The sequence below is a fragment of the Somniosus microcephalus genome, chromosome 5 (assembly GCF_052327205.1).
Source record: "Somniosus microcephalus isolate GS21.2 chromosome 5, FLI_Smic_1.0, whole genome shotgun sequence".
Lineage (NCBI taxonomy): Eukaryota > Metazoa > Chordata > Chondrichthyes > Squaliformes > Somniosidae > Somniosus > Somniosus microcephalus.
Window position 1 is genome coordinate 239,147,867 of NC_140991.1, and position 16,753 is coordinate 239,164,619.

General features: G+C 47.2%; 1 protein-coding gene and 1 long non-coding RNA gene across 2 annotated transcripts in view; one reads left to right on the forward strand and one right to left on the reverse strand.

The window, feature by feature from the left end:
• LOC147117619 (uncharacterized) overlaps positions 1 to 8,030 on the reverse strand; it is a 63,116-nt gene extending 55,086 nt beyond the window's left edge. The window contains exons 1-2 of the long non-coding RNA XR_015078490.1: positions 7,748 to 8,030; positions 706 to 836 (exon numbers count right to left, since the gene is read on the reverse strand). This is a non-coding gene — a long non-coding RNA (uncharacterized LOC147117619). The remainder of the gene's footprint in view (positions 1 to 705; positions 837 to 7,747) is intronic.
• Positions 1 to 16,753, forward strand: part of myo10 (myosin X) — a 312,484-nt gene that overhangs the window by 110,709 nt on the left and 185,022 nt on the right. The gene's annotated exons all lie outside the window — the stretch shown is intronic.

The window sequence follows — 16,753 nt, forward strand, 5'->3', positions numbered from 1 at the left end:
CCTGAGAGAGCAGACGGGGACTCGGTTTAACATCTCATCCGATAGACGGTACCTCCGACAGTGCAGCACTCCCTCAGTACTGCACTGGAGTGTCGGCCTAGATTTTTGGGCTCAAGCCTCTGGAGTGGGACTGGAACCCACAGCTTTCTGACTCGGAGGCGAGAGTGCTACCCACTGAGCCACGGCTGAAAAGGAAAATAAAACTAAATAAATATTTTAGTAGCTAGATCTATGATTCAAAGATATGCCACACCACCTACTCCATCCTGAAGCACACAGATATGCAAGGAGCTTTACCAAGGTCTGAGCGTAACCTCAAATTAAAATTGCTTTAGTCTTGTCTCCCCCAAAGATTATACACCAAAAAAACAGAATTCCCCCTTCTCCAATATGTATCTATTATCCTCAAAGTGTAAACATTGAAGTGTCCTATGGGTCTGAAGTAGACCTCCTCGCCAAACCAAATGGATTTCCAGCATATTCAGTTCAAGTGTTCAGATTGTTTTCCAGTTGTAACTGGATTTGATTAATCACCATCTTTCATCCATTATTCCTCTACTAAAGACATGCAGCATTAACATTCATGTCCAGATAGTCCTGGTAGATGCTTATGTACACCCCCAATTTTTCTCCCACATTATCCTTCTAATACTCTTGCTTTTGATCATTTTAATGTAGTTGCTTAGGATATAAGTGGGTTCTTACCACTTTTGTTGATTCATGATAAGAATTTTAGAATCTTGTTTCTGCTAGGACTACTGCCATTACTGCTCATCACACAGCTTAGTTCCTGTTGCTCACAGGCTTGATTTCTCAACAGCGTAACTATCATAAACCTAAATGAAAACAAATTAAAACATTTTAATTAGTCATTGCCCTGATATGAACACCATTCCTGCTTCCTCCAACTAATGCTCAGAAGCTCCACTACATACCTCAACCAGTGACAAAGTATTTTAATTATGAAGAATGTGTTGATGAAATATCTTCAACAATCTACTGTGCAAAATGTTATGAAAAATTGCTATTTTTCAATACACAGTAGATACATCAAGGAGCAGTAATTAATGGGAATAAAGATCTCATGAGTTAGGCCTGTTCCTTGATTTTTTTAATTTAATGCCACTGATAAGTTTCTGTAAGATACTTAAATGTACTGCCCAGCGTCTAAGTATTCAAAGGCTTGAAATGTAAATTGGTCAGAGTTTGTACACCTCACCTGCAGTTTTTTTATGCGTCTATGATTGCATCTTTGTTAAATCTAGACTTTCAACTGAACTATTTCAATAGGAGAGATCAGTAAACCAAGAATTCTATCATTTATATAATTCCAACACAAGGGAGCATGAACGTGCATGTGAAATATGATGCTTTGGATTTTGGTGTTCAATGTTATAAAAGGTATTGAATAGAAATACTATCTTATGTGGTATCTTTTGTTGCTGAATGTTTATATTGAGTGTTTTTTTCTGAATGCAATCTGTTTTGGTTTTATAAGGTAACAGCAATTTCTAGAATCTAACTGTGTCTCTGAGGTGGTTGGAAGGGTAAACTAATCTTAATAGTCTTGCTTGGTGTAAATCTTTAAAGCCACCAGGTCTTTGCACTGAAAATTTAATTTCAGAGGGTTGCCTGAAAATTGAATTTTTCTTTTACCCTTTTATCATATGCAGTTTACCAAAGGATGGGAATATTCTGGCCTCGAGTCGTGCTTGACCTCTGGTTTCCTAGGAACATGAGGTTGTTCAGGAGAATATTTTAAAAGCTGTCTTACATTACACATATCTCCTGTTGGTTATGAGGGTGAACATGACAGCATTGCCATGACTACTTCCAGTCATCTGTCCTTTGACGATGTTATGCTAAAGAAAGGCCTTTGTGGACATAAGGGATGTTGCCACCGTAATACCATTAACTTTGAGATTTATTCTATTTATATTAGGCATGCTGGATACACTGAATTTTGCCATGATTCATTGCAGTTAGTGATCAGTTAAAAGAACAAAACTCTTCATTAAAATGAATAGCTAAAATGTCTGTGCAGAATAAGAGGTTTCAAAATTAGTTTTGAAGAGGGGAAAAATGTGCAGCAATTTTTCAGGGGCATCTTTTCCCCACATGCCCCACATCATGCTTCAAAGTTTGTTACAGTAGCAAAATATGGCCCAGAATAATCGGGGCACAATCCTGAAGCTGCACATGTTGCACGCCCCTGATGAGCCAATGGCAGGACCAGGGAAAATTGGTCTGCCGGCCTCATTTGTTTATTATCGATGAAGTGTGGGCACCAAATTTTGTGGCCTTTAAAGGGCACTTTCGTAGTAGAATAACAGTGTGCATTAAATGGTATAATGCTTCCCTGATCTCCCATTGCATTCCTCATGGTATGTCTGCCAGTTTAATCTTAATATGTTACGTCAAACTGCTTTTTTAAGAACCACACACATGTACAATACAGAAGAAGACTATTTGGTTTATTGTGTCGTGCAGCTTTTTGCTGGAGCAGGACCATCTTTTGGATGAGACGTTAAACTGAGGCTCCATCTGCCCTCTCAGGTAGATGTAAAAAATCTCGTGGCACTATTCAAAGAAGAGATGGGGAGTTCTCCCCGATGTCCTGGCCAATATTTATCCCTCAACCAAAATAACTAAAACAAATCAGATTATCATTATCACATTGCTGTTTGCGAGACCTTGCTGTGTGCAAATTGACTGCTGCATTTCCCTACATTACAATAGTGACTGAACTTCAAAAGTAGCTAATTGGCTGTAAAGCGCTTTAGGACATCCTGAGGTCATGAAAGGCGCTGTATAAATGCAAGTCTATCTTTTTTATTAGTGTTAAACATTCCATATTAAGCGAGTGAGTGTTCGTTGTCTATATTTGGAAGTTTTACTGTGCAAAATCCTTTAGCACTTGTCTGCAAAGTAACTGCTAAAACTGAAAAATCACAAAGGGTTTGTGTAATGTATGTACCTTTAAGGGGGGAACTACTTTCTACAGCTCATGTGTACTGTAGTACCGGCAGTGACCACACCTCTATATAACGCTGAGTAGTAATCTGTTGTTCCAGTTGCAGTTTGAACCACGTTGAGTAAACACCTGTTGTACCGTTCTCTGCAGTCCTTTTCTTATTATTACACCGACGTAACAGTGGTGACGAGCAAGTTCGAACCTACCTTCAACTCTGCATCACCTCCCAGGGATTCGCTCCTGGAGAACAGTGGAAGAAGGTCGAGTCCAGAAGCACGGGCGTCGACCACAGGCAACCGCCCAGTCATCCAGCGGAGATTTGAGCATTGCAGGGGAGGCGGTCGAGAGCCAGGCTTGGCTTTCCAGTCATGGTGGTCCAGCGAAACGGGCTGGCAACAGGTACTGCGCAGACCCTTTCCGGACAGCGACGGGCTAGAGCCCGACCGAGCAGCACAGAAAAAGGTCGAGCAGCGTCGACGGGGGAGAGAGAGAGAGGGCAGAGCGCACAGGGCGCAGCCGGTGTTCAGGACTGAGCGGCGTCAACGGGGGAGAGAGGCGAGAGAGAGCAGAGCGCAGCCGGTGGTCAAGGGCCGAGCAGCGTCAACGGGGGAGAGAGGCGTGCAGGAAAACGCGAGGTGCTGCCATTGCCATGAGGACCGCAGAGAGCAGCATTGGCAGCAGCGCAGGAGCAGCGCACGAAACCCACGGCGTCGCCATTTGCCACGAGGACCGCCGAGAGCGGCGTTGGCAGCAGCGCGGGAGACGCCATTTTAAGCCGCAGCGGGGAAGAAAGCAAAGCGCGGGAGACGCCATTTTAAGCCAGTCTAACCACACCCAAAAATGCCGAAGAGTGGCAGTATCACAGCGTTCGACAATGAAGTCGAAGATTGGACGACATATGTCGAACGCATAGAAGTATACTGCAAGGCGAATGAAGTGCCAGATGACAAGAAAGCGCTGGTATTGTTGAATTCAATGAGTGCAAAAACGTATGGCTTACTACGAAACCTAGTAACCCCAGAGAAGCCAGTAGAAAAGGATTTTGAAAACATAGTGTCAATCCTACAGGACCACTTAAACCCCACACTGCTGCTGATAGCAGAAAGATTTAAGTTTCACAAAAGGAACCAGCATAAAGATGAAAGTAATGCTGAATATTTAACAGAACTGCGCAAGCTATCGAAACACTGCCAGTTTGGAACGGGACCAGCAGATACTTTAAGGGACAAGTTTGTGTGTGGGTTTCAAAGTGAAGGAACCCAGAAACGGCTTCTATCAGAAAAGGATCTTGCGCTGGACAAGGCTTTCAGCATTGCAGTATCACACGAAGCAGCAGCACGGGGTGCTGCAGAGATACAACAGAGACCGCAAGAATATGGCACAAATGAAATGTCATACGGAACAGTGAAGTGCTATCGCTGCGGCAGAACAACACACGACCATAATGATTGCTGGTTAAAGGACAAAGTGTGCAGACAGTGTGGAAAAGTAGGACACATAGCAAGAGTCTGCAGGTCGGGAAAGAAAACCAGCAGCAAGAAATCTCCACAGGAGAAGTACAAGAAGGTACATAAGGTGACGGGGAGTAGTTCAGACGAACAGAAGAGTGATACAGACTCCGGAAGCAAGGAGCTGGGTTGTCTGAAACTACATAATGTGATCAAAACGGAGGATCACCAAACTATCTGGGTCACGCTCAAGATAGCAGGAGTCCAAGTGAAAATGGAATTGGACACAGGATCAGCCCTAACAGTCATAAACCGAAGGGACTACAAGCGACTATTCTCACATATACCCTTGAGAGATACAAAGATTGTCTTGAAGACGTACACGGGGCAAAAAGTCTACCCCAAAGGAAAAATAAGGGTGAACGTTATATATAACGGCAAGGAAACACCAAAAATGGACCTATATGTATTGCCAGATGGAGGACCACCAATACTAGGACATGAATGGATCCGGAAGATACAGCTAGATTGGCATTCCATACAAGCACTGAAGGTTCGCATCTGTGGGGACTTTAAGGTGACAGTGAACCCGTCCTTCACACTGTACAATATCCGCTTCCGCGGATTGAAGATATTTTCGCCTCGCTATCTGGAGGGAAACGCTTCACTAAGATTGATCTGGCCCAGGCGTACCTGCAAATGGAGGTAGAAGAAGCCTCGAAACAGTACCTCACGATCAACACTCATAAAGGTCTCTACCAATACAACCGGCTGGTGTTCGGGGTAGCATCAGCTCCGGCTATTTGGCAATGAGCAATGGAACAAGTCCTGCAAGGGATTCCAGGGACCCAGTGTTATTTGGACGACATCCTGGTCGCGGGCGAAAATGACAGTGATCACCTCGCCAACCTGGAGCAGGTGCTCACTAGATTGAAGGAATATGGGCTCCGAGCTAATCGCCACAAATGCGAGTTTTTCCAGAAGCAGATCTCGCATTGTGGCCACGTTATTGATAAAGAGGGGTTACATAAGTCCCCTGAAAAGATTGAGGCAGTAGTCAAGGCTCCAGCACCGGAAAATGTGTCACAACTGAGGTCGTTCCTCGGGCTGGTGAACTACTACCATAAGTTCTTGCCGAATTTGTCTACCATACCACACCCACTGAACACCCTACTGCAAACGGGGGTACCATGGAAGTGGAGTGACGAATGTAAACGAGCTTTCCAGAAGAGCAAAGCATTGATCACATCAAAAGAGGTGTTGGCTCATTTCAACCCAGCACTACCAATTCGGTTGGCGTGTGATGCATCACCCTATGGCATTGGAGCGGTGCTGTCGCACAAATTCCCGGATGGCTCGGAGAGGCCAGTAGCCTTTGCGTCTCGGTCACTAACCTCAGCCGAGCGTAACTACGCCCAGATTGACAGGGAAGCCCTCAGCCTAGTGTGGGGAGTGAAAAAGTTCAATCACTATCTGCACGGGCAGAAGTTCACCTTGCTGACTGACCACCAACCACTTGTCTCCATCTTTAATCCAAAGAAGGGCGTTCCGGTGATGACTGCGCAACGGCTATAAAGATGGTCCCTTTTTCTAGGGGCGCACCAATATGAAATCGAGTATAAGGGCACGAAACAGCATGGAAACGCTGATGGGCTATCACGCCTGCCACTGCCTACTGCGGAGGAAGCACCAGCAGTGGATCCTGTCGAAATATTTCATTCGACTATAATTGAATGCTTGCCAGTAACTAACGCTGGTATAGAGAAGGAGACCCGAAATGACCCGACACTGTCTCGGGTATATGATTTGACAGTGAAGGGATGGCCAGCACATGGCGACTCACTGTTGCCAGCATTCTCATCCAGAAGAGAACAGCTGTCAGTATGCCAGGGGACCTTGATGTGTGGATCCCGAGTGGTAATTCCACCCAAGTTAAAGGAGAGAGTGCTCAATGAGCTTCACGAAGGTCATCTGGGAGGGGTGAAAATGAAATGCCTTGCTGGGGCTTATGTGTGGTGGCCTGGGGTCGATCAGCAAATCGAGGACCTGACAAAGAGCTGCTCAGGATGCCAGAAGGTCCAAAGTGCACCACCACATGCCCCTCTACACCCATGGGCGTGGCCCTCATCTCCATGGCAACGGGTGCATATTGATTTTGCTGGTCCATTCATGGACTCAATGTTTTTAATAGCCGTGGATGCGCACTCGAAATGGCCTGAGGTGATCAAAATGTCCTCCACCACCACGGAGAAAACTATTGCAGTCCTACGGACCATTTTTGCCAGGAACGGCTTGCCAGAGCAGATTTGCTCTGATAACGGACCCCAGTTTGTGTCCGAAGAGTTTCGAAGATTTATGAAAAGGAATGGGGTAAGGCATTACACATCCGCCCCGTATCATCCAGCCACAAATGGATTGGCTGAGATGTTCGTACAAACCTTTAAAAAAGCAGTAAAGGCCATGTGCGATGACGACATTCCACTGCAGCATAAGGTGGACAATTTCCTGTTAGCCTACAGAAATGCGACACATGCAGATCTCGTCTGGATTTGCTCAGACCAAATGTACGAAGAGATGTTGAGAGTAAGCAATTCCAGCACATCAATGAGAAGCCGACAAGGAGCTTCAATGTAGGGCAACCAGTCTTGGCCCGCGACTACCGAACAGAGAAATGGCAACCAGGAACGATATGCACACGGCAGGGGCCACTAATGTACACAGTGGACGTTAGGGAGAGCATCGTGAGACGCCATGCTGACCAGATCCTAGAGTCACAGGAACGAGTCAACCCCATGCCTCGCCCATACGTACCTGGTGATGAACCCGACGTACAGGTAGCATCTACCCCAGAAACAGCATCGGAAGCTGATGAACCAACCGACGACAGGGGGCCAGAATCGCCTCCGCACCAAGAGCAAGACACTCGGGAAAGGCGCTATCCAGAAAGGATCAGGAAGCCTCCCCAAAGACTGAATTTATAAATAGACTATTTTCAGCTAATGTTGCATGTTAAAAGTGTTAATTGTAATTAGTTTGGTAGTTAATTGTTAAATGAGTGTTATGGTACTGTTAATCTAAAAGGGGAGGAATTGTAATGTATGTACCTTTAAGGGGGAACTACTTTCTACAGCTCATGTATACTGTAGTACCGGCAGTGACCACACCTGTATATAACGCTGAGTAGTAATCTGTTGTTTCAGTTGCAGTTTGACCCACGTTGAGTAAACACCTGTTGTACTGTTCTCTGCAGTCCTTTTCTTATTATTACACGGACGTAACAGTTTGGTCTCTTGCTGCAGACAGATGATGCTTTATCTATACTCACCATGCTCTGTTCACCGATCATTTGTGTTTCAGTGCAATGATAGGGACATGCTGAGGCTGAGCTAGGATGTCATATTTCTCTTGCTGCTAAAAATACTCCGAAGGTAGTGCTGAATGGGAGCCAGCAATTTGTATATATAATGAAATATTTTCGAGATTGCGCTGGGACAAAACTACTTATAATTGCTGTATATTCAATATCTAAAGGAAAAACAGCCCTTTGTCAAATTGTGCTACTGCGTTCAGTGCAGCAAGACTGGTGTTGGTCTAAACTTGATGGGTGTGAGCAGTGTGTTGACAATTAATTACATACCAAATGAGAAGTGTTTTGTCCATTTGCCTGGTTTGTTATGTCATTGTTATGTCATAATGCAGAATCCCATGGGACCTCTTGCAAAAAAAAAGTCAAGAAATAAATGTAGTCATCCTGAACAAACTATTGAATGACATGCAAATAATTAGCCCAAATTTTTAATTAATAGAATCATAAATATTTGGGCTAAAAGTTATATATGTCTGTAATATTGTATGATTATGGTGAGCTTTTATGGTTGGTTGTTCCATGCTAATTATATGATACCATGGTTCAATCAGATCCCAATTTTGCACCAAGCTAACTTCATGAAAGCATCAACCAATCGGATGATTGCAAAACATTTTCAACCAGTTTTCAGTTGACATGTCTGCTCGCCCCTTGACATTTTCCCCACTGTTCCCAGTCTCTGCTAACTTCCAGATCCCTTTTCCCTCCATCCCCACAGGTCTGCTGTGCTCCTTAACCCCCACCCCCCATCGAGGCCCTCCGTGAGTGCTCCAATCTTCACTGTTTACTACTTCCCACCCCAACCCTGAGAGCTCTAGTTTCCCTCATTTCTTCTCGCTGTCCAAGTACTTCAATTTAAGTTCCATTCCCCTGCCTCATCCAAGGTAGGTGATGAGTGAATATTAGGTTGTCATTTAAATACTATTACAATTGTTTGTACTTTCTATGTTACGACCAGGTTTATGCCTCTGGTGACGAGTTTATGTAGGATATTTGCAATGTCATTTTTAAGCTTGGGTGTTTATGCAACTTTTTAAGATACTGGAATAATTCATCTGTTTTGTATCTATATACTGAATAAAGCGATTTTGTCCTAGAAATTGGGGCGCGCCTAATTTTAAGCACCTTACCTGCACAGTGACAACAGCCTACGCTCAAATGGTGAGGTCCACCTAGCCCCGGATTTTGGGCCTCAGACCTCATCATAATTTGGATGGCGCACAGGAGCCTGCACAGGTTAATGCTCCAATTTTCAGGTAAGTAATTGGGTTGGATCACGGGGGTCTGGAGGAGGGGCAGGTGTGCCTCGGAGTCTGTGATTTGGATTCAGTGGGGGTCGGGTAGGAAGATCGCAGACCTCGGGAGTACTGTCGGGGGGTCGGGTAGGAAGATCGCAGACCTCGGGAGTACTGTCGGGGGGTCGGGTAGGAAGATCGCAGACCTCGGGAGTACAGTCGGGGGGTCAGGTAGGAAGATCGCAGACCTCGGGAGTACTGTCGGGGGGTCGGGTAGGAAGATCGCAGACCTCGGGAGTACTGTCGGGGGGTCGGGTAGGAAGTTCGCAGACTTCGGGAGTACTGTCGGGGGGTCAGGTAGGAAGATCGCAGACCTCGGGAGTACTGTCGGGGGGTCGGGTAGGAAGATCGCAGACCTCGGGAGTACTGTCGGGGGGTCAGGTAGGAAGATCGCAGACCTCGGGAGTACTGTCGGGGGGTCAGGTAGGAAGTTCGCAGACCTCGGGAGTACTGTCGGGGGGTCGGGTAGGAAGATCGCAGAGCTCGGGAGTACAGTCGGGGGGGGTCAGGTAGGAAGATCGCAGACCTCGGGAGTACTGTCGGGGGGGTCAGGTAGGAAGATCGCAGAGCTCGGGAGTACAGTCGGGGGGGGTCAGGTAGGAAGATCGCAGACCTCGGGAGTACTGTCGGGGGGTCAGGTAGGAAGATCGCAGACCTCGGGAGTACTGTCGGGGGGGTCAGGTAGGAAGATCGCAGACCTCGGGAGTACTGTCGGGGGGTCGGGTAGGAAGATCGCAGACCTCGGGAGTACTGTCGGGGGGTCGGGTAGGAAGATCGCAGACCTCGGGAGTACTGTCGGGGGGTCGGGTAGGAAGTTCGCAGACCTCGGGAGTACAGTCGGGGGGGGTCAGGTAGGAAGATCGCAGACCTCGGGAGTACTGTCGGGGGGTCGGATAGGAAGTTCGCAGACCTCGGGAGTACTGTCGGGGGGTCGGCTAGGAAGTTCGCAGACCTCGGGAGTACAGTCGGGGGGGTCAGGTAGGAAGATCGCAGACCTCGGGAGTACTGTTGGGGGGGTCAGGTAGGAAGATCGCAGACCTCGGGAGTACTGTCGGGGGGGTCGGATAGGAAGATCGCAGACCTCGGGAGTGCTGTTGAGTGGTGGGGGGGTTCGGGAGTGCTTTCAGGAGTGCGGGAGCGGTGGGGCCTGGAGGTCGGTGTTGGGACTGAGGTCGGAGATCTCGGGACTGGGAGCAGCTGTGGTTATGGTACAATAGCAAAATACTGCGGATGCTGGAAATCCGAAATAACAACAGAAAACGCTGGAAAAACTCAGCAGGCCAGGCAACAGAAAACGCTGGAAAAACTCAGCAGGCCAGGCAACATCAGTGGAGAGAGAAACAGAGTTAACGTTTCCGGTTGAAACCCTTCTTCAGAACTGTGAAAAAAGCAGGAAATGAAACAGGTCGCCTGTCACTTTAATTCACCGCTTCACTCCCACTCTGATCTCTCTGTCCTCGGGCTATTGCATTGCTGCAATGAAGCTCAACGTAAGCTCGAGGAACAGCACCTCCTCTTTCGATTGGGCACTTTGCAGCCTTGAGTTTAACAATTTCAGATAATTAGCCCTGCCCCCATTTTTCATGCAGTATGATTTTTGCCATTCCCATTTGCAACATTTTATCTTTCCTGCCTCTTACAAAAGCACAGGGTGTTCTTTCTATTCCTTCCTCCCCTCCTAACTGCCCCCCCCCCCCTGTCTCTGCACCTGCTTAATATCTGTTACATCTCCAGCTTTTTCCAGTTCTGATGAAGGGTCCCAGCCCTGAAACGTTAACTCTGTTTCTCTCTCCACGGATGCTGCCTGGCCTGCTGAGTATTTCCAGCATTTTCTGTTGTTATTTCAGATTTCCAGCATCTGCAGTATTTTGCTATTAGATTAAAAGGCCAGTTTGGGGGCTGGGAAATGGGGGAGGGGATGAAAGAACAAAAGGGAAGGTCTGAGAGGTGAAGAGACATTAAGAGATATTCAAGACGAGATGAGATGGTAATAGGACAGATAAAGAGACAAAAGATGGCTCTAGATGAAGTGCGAAATGCGCTGGCAGAGTGAGAGACAGCTGCCATGTGGGAGAGAAAAAAGGAAAAGGCACAAACCAAAGGTGTGGATAAAAACTATATAAAAATATAATAGGGACCGAGGTTATGATCTGAAATTGCTGAACTCGATATTGAGTCCGGAAGGCTGTAAAGTGCCTAATCGGAAGATGAGGTGCTGTTCCTCGAGCTTACGCTGAGCTTCCGTGGAACAATGCAAGAGGCCGCGGACGGTGAGGTCTGAGTGGGAATGGAGCGGTGAATTAAAATGACAGGCGACCGGAAGCTCGGGGTCACCCTTACGGACTGAACGGAGGTGTTCCGCAAAGCGGTCACCCAATCTGCGTTTGGTCTTCCCAATGCAGAGGAGACCGCATCGTGAGCAGCGAATACAGGATACTATGTTGAGTCTGTGTGTCCCAGTTGTGCTTAGGATCAATCACTGGACACAGACAACAAGAATAACTTTTAACAGGTCTTTACTATTCGGAGGTCAGGGCTGAACTGCCCAGCAAATCCCTACACAACACTTATTTTTTTTTTTTTTTTTTTTAGTGCAGATAGAGGCCATTTCGGCCCATCGAGCCTGCACCGACACATATCCCACCCGATCCCCATAACCCCACGTATTTAATCCCCCCTAACACTAAGGGTCAATTTATCATAGCCAATCAACCTAACCCGCACATCTTTGGACTGTGGGAGGAAACCGGAGCACCCGGAGGAAACCCACGCAAACACGGGGAGAATGTGCAAACTCCACACAGACAGTCGCCCGAGGCCAGATTTGAACCCGGGTCCCTGGCGCTGTGAGGCAACAGTGCTAACCACTATGCCACCGGTGTGGTCACCACCGGTATTACAGTATACAGCAGCCAAGAGAAAGTAGTACATCTCTTAAGGTAGTTCTCTTATTGTGGAACAGGTTACATACACCACAATCCTCCCTTTTTAGCTTAACAGTTATATCCCCATTTAACATAACATCATAACATATATATATACAACTTCATGCAAAACAGTTCAAAGATTCAGTCTCTGAGGAGGTCTCCTGATTTGAGTTGGATAACGCCTTTCAGGGGTCTCTGGTTCTCGTTGCTGGGGTGACTCATCTAGTTGGTCTCTTATGGATTGGACATCATCATCGGGTACATTCACTTCTGAGGTAGATGCTTCAGGTTCACTAACTTCTTCCACGGTTGTCTCTGCCGTAGCCATGGGTTCGACCCTTGTTCTCGATTCTACCAGTTGGTCAGCATGACGCCGTATTACATTTTCACCAATATCTACCGTGTACATCAGGGGTCCTTGTCTGGCCCGAATTGTTCCAGATTGCCATTTCTCGTTTTTATAGTCCCGGGCTAACACTGGTTGTCCTACTTCAAAACTCCGAGTGGTCTTGTTATTTATATGCTGGAACTGTTTGTTTTCAACTTCCCTCCGCACATTTGGTTTTAACAAGTCCAACCTGGACCGCAACCTCCTGTTATAGAACATCATGGCAGGACTTTGGTTTGTCACTGCATGAGTGGCGTTTCGATATGCCAGTAGGAATTTGTCCACCTTGTGTTGTAGTGGAATCTGATCTTCGCTCATGGCCTTTACTGCTTTTTTGAACGTTTGTACAAATCTCTCGGCCAACCCGTTTGTAGCCGGATGATATGGGGCAGAGGTATAATGTTTCACCCCATTCTTCTTCATGAATTTCTGGAATTCTTCTGACACGAACTGCAGTCCGTTGTCTGAACATATTTGTTCTGGCAATCCATTTCTTGCGAATATCGTTCTCAGCACCGCGATCGTCTTTTCCGTGGTAGTCATCTTAATCACTTCTGGCCATTTAGAATGTGCGTCCACCGCAATTAAAAGCATGGAGTCCATGAATAGACCAGCAAAGTCAATATGTACACGTTGCCATGGGGTTGAAGGCCATTCCCATGGATGCAGCGGTGCAATCGGAGGTGCATTTTGCACTTTTTGGCACCCTGAGCAGCTTTTCGTCAGATCCTCTATCTGTTGGTCGATACCCGGCCACCACACATAAGCCCTAGCAAGGCTTTTCATCTTGACTCCCCCCAGATGACCTTCATGCAGTTCCTTTAGAACTCTCTCTCTTAACTTAGGAGGAATAATCACCCTTGTTCCATACATCAATGTTCCTTGACAGACGGACAGCTGTTCTCGTCTTGCTGAGAATGCCGGTAACAGTGGATCACCATGTGCTGGCCATCCCTTCACTGTCACTTCGTAGACCCGGGACAGTGTCGGGTCATTCCTGGTTTCTCTTTCAATACTTGCATTGGTGACTGGTAAACATTCGATGATGGTCGAGTGAAATAACTCAACAGGGTCAACCGTCGGTGCCTCCTCCTCTGTAGGTAGTGGCAGGCGCGACAGCCCATCAGCATTACCATGCTGCTTTGTACCTTTGAATTCAATCTGATATTGATGTGCCCCTAGGAAAAGGGACCATCTCTGGAGTCTCTGTGCTGTCATCACCGAAACACCCTTCTTAGGGTTAAAAATGGATACCAACGGCTGGTGGTCTGTCAGAAGCGTGAACTTTTGGCCCTGCAGGTAATGATTAAACTTCTTTACTCCCCACACAAGGCTGAGAGCCTCCCTATCTGAGCATAGTTGCGCTCAGCGGAGGTCAATGATCTGGATGCGAACGCAACTGGCCTCTCCAGGCCATTTGGCAACTTGTGTGAGAGTACTGCCCCAATACAATATGGAGAAGCATCACAAGCCAAACGAATAGGCAGCGTTGGGTTGAAGTGAGCCAACACTTCCTCTGAGGTGATCAATGCCTTGCTTTTGCGAAAGGCCCTCTTACAGTCCTCGCTCCACTTCCATGGTACTCCCTTCTGCAAAAGAGCGTTCAGCGGGTGCAGCACCGTGGATAAATTTGGCAGAAACTTATGGTAATCCTGGTCAATGACATGACCACAGTACGAGATCCGCTTCTGAAAGAACTCACATTTCTGGCGATTAACTCGAAGTCCATATTCTTTCAATCTGGTGAGCACCAGTTCCAAATTTGCAAGGTGTTCCTCGTCATCATCTCCTGTAATCAGAATATCATCCAGGTAACATTGTGTGCCTGGAATTCCCTGTAATACCTGCTCCATGGCCCTCTGCCAAATTGCTGGAGCTGATGCCACTCCAAAAACCAGTCTATGCGTGCTGATCGTGAGATACTGGCGTGACTCTTCCTCAACTTCCATCTGTAAGTACGCCTGCGCCAGGTCTATCTTGGTGAAGTGTTTCCCGCCAGACAACGAAGCGAAGATATCCTCAATCCGCGGAAGCGGATACTGCACCGTGTGAAGCACCGGATTAACAGTGATCTTGAAATCTCCACAGATGCGAACCTTCCCCGGTTCCCCTGGCTTGTTGCTCAATGAACGCTTCATGACGGGAACAATGGGCGTGGCCCACTCACTCCAGTCCACCTTAGACAGTACTCCTGAACGTTCTAGCCCTTCCAGCTCAGCTTCCACAGCAGGTCGTATCGCATAAGGTACCGGTCTGGCTTTGAAAAATTTCGGGTTTGCATGTTCTTCAACCTTGATGTTTGCCGTAATTCCTCTCAGTGTTCCCAGTCCCTGTTGAAACACCTCTTTAGCATCGTCCAATATTCTGGACAATCGTTTAGGTTTGACATCTTTTTTACCGGAATCTACCGTTAGTGCTTTTAAGGAATGCCAGTCCATATTTATTTTCCTAATCCACTCCCGTCCCAGTAGTGGTGGACCTCCCTCAGGTAGCACATATAAGTCCATTCCTCGGCTTTCTTTGCCCTTGTGGACCACCTTTACCTCTATCTTCCCGATGGGGTATACTCTTTGCCCCGTGTATGTCTTCAACACAATCTCCGTATCCCGCAGGGGAATATGTGGGAATAACCTTTTGTAATCTTACTTATTCATGACCGTCAATGCTGATCCAGTGTCCAATTCCATCTTCACTTGGACTCCTGCTATCTGAAGTGTGACCCAAATTGTTTGGAGGTCTGCTTCCTTACCAACATTGTGTACTCTTAGACTACCCAGTTCATTACTGCTGGAGTCTGAATCTGACTTCTGTTCGTTCGAACTGTTCTCTGTCACCTTGTGTACCTTTCTGTACTTTTCTGCGGTGACTTTTTGTTGCTGGTCTTCTTTCCTGACCGGCATACTTTAGCTATGTGACCAAGCCTGCCACATTTTCTGCATTCCTGATTTTTGAACCAGCACTGGTTCTGATCGTGCGTTGTCTTTCCACAACGATAACATTTTACTGTACCTAAGACCATTTGATTGGTGCTGAGTTCCGGTGACCGTAGCTGCATTTCCGCCGTGCCTCTCGCTGCGGCTTCTTGCGATGCTGCAATAGTGACAGCTTTATCGAGCGTAAGATCATTCTCCTCAAGCAGTCGCTTTTGTGTTCCTTCTTTTAACAATCCACACACAAATTTATCTCTCAGCGCATCTGCTAGTCCTGTTCCAAACTGAGAGTACTTCGATAGCTTACGCAGTTCAATTAAAAATTCAGTGTTGCTTTCGTCTTTCAGCTGCGTTCTTCTGTAAAATTTAAATCATTCCGCTATCATCAGCGGCGTGGGGTTTAAATGATTTTTCAGGACAGTAACAATATTCGCGAAAGTCTGATCCGCCGGTTTATTTGGTGATAGAAGGTGCTTCAATAGCCCGTATGTCTTCGCACCCATTGAGCTTAATAAGGTTAGTGCTTTCTCATCATCTGGTACCTTATTTGCTTTACAATAAACTTCCATGCGTTCTACATACGTGGTCCAATCTTCGATATCACTATCAAAGGTATTAATGCTCCCATGTTTAGGCATCCTTGCAAGTTTTTAAATTTTTCTTTTTCTCAAAATGGCGGCTTCCCGCGCTTGTCTTCTTCCCCCGCCTACTAAAATGGCGGCTTCCCGCGCTTGGCGGTCTTTCCCGCGCTCGTCTTCTTCCCCCGCCGACTACAATGGCGGATTCCTGCGTTTGCCGCCTTCCCCCGCTGGCTGCAATGGCAATTGCCGTGCTGCTGCCGTTCTCGCCTCCCCAGCGGTTCTCAATTCCCCGACGCTGCTTTGCCTCGCAGCCCCGCTTGCAGCCCGGTCCTTTACACCGGCTGCGTTTGATTTCTCCGCGGCTCTCGTGCCTTAAGCTGCCCCAGTCGCTGTGCCTCTCGGCCTCGATTGCAGCCCGGCCCTTTTTACCGGCCGTGGTCGAGTTCTCCGCCCTTATTCCTCCGTTTTCCCTCCCCTACTCCACAGCCAACGCGGCCGACTTTCTGCTCGTGTCGCTGATCGGCTTACCCACCACCGTGGTAGAAGGGATGATCACTGCCTGTCGCTGATGGAGGGCTTCGTGGTCAGAATTTTTCTTTTTAACCCGGGTTCTCGATGCCTCCCGTGCGATGGTGCTCAGCAGGATGATGAGGGTGGATGCCTCTTCTCAACGCCCGTTCTGAGGACGAAGCTGCCTTGGATGTAAAACTGCCGCAGGGTAAGATCGGACTCGTCGCCACTGTTGAGTCTGTGTGTCCCAGTTATGCTTAGGATCAATCACTGGACACAGACAACAAGAATAACTTTTAACAGGTCTTTACTATTCGGAGGTCAGGGCTGAAC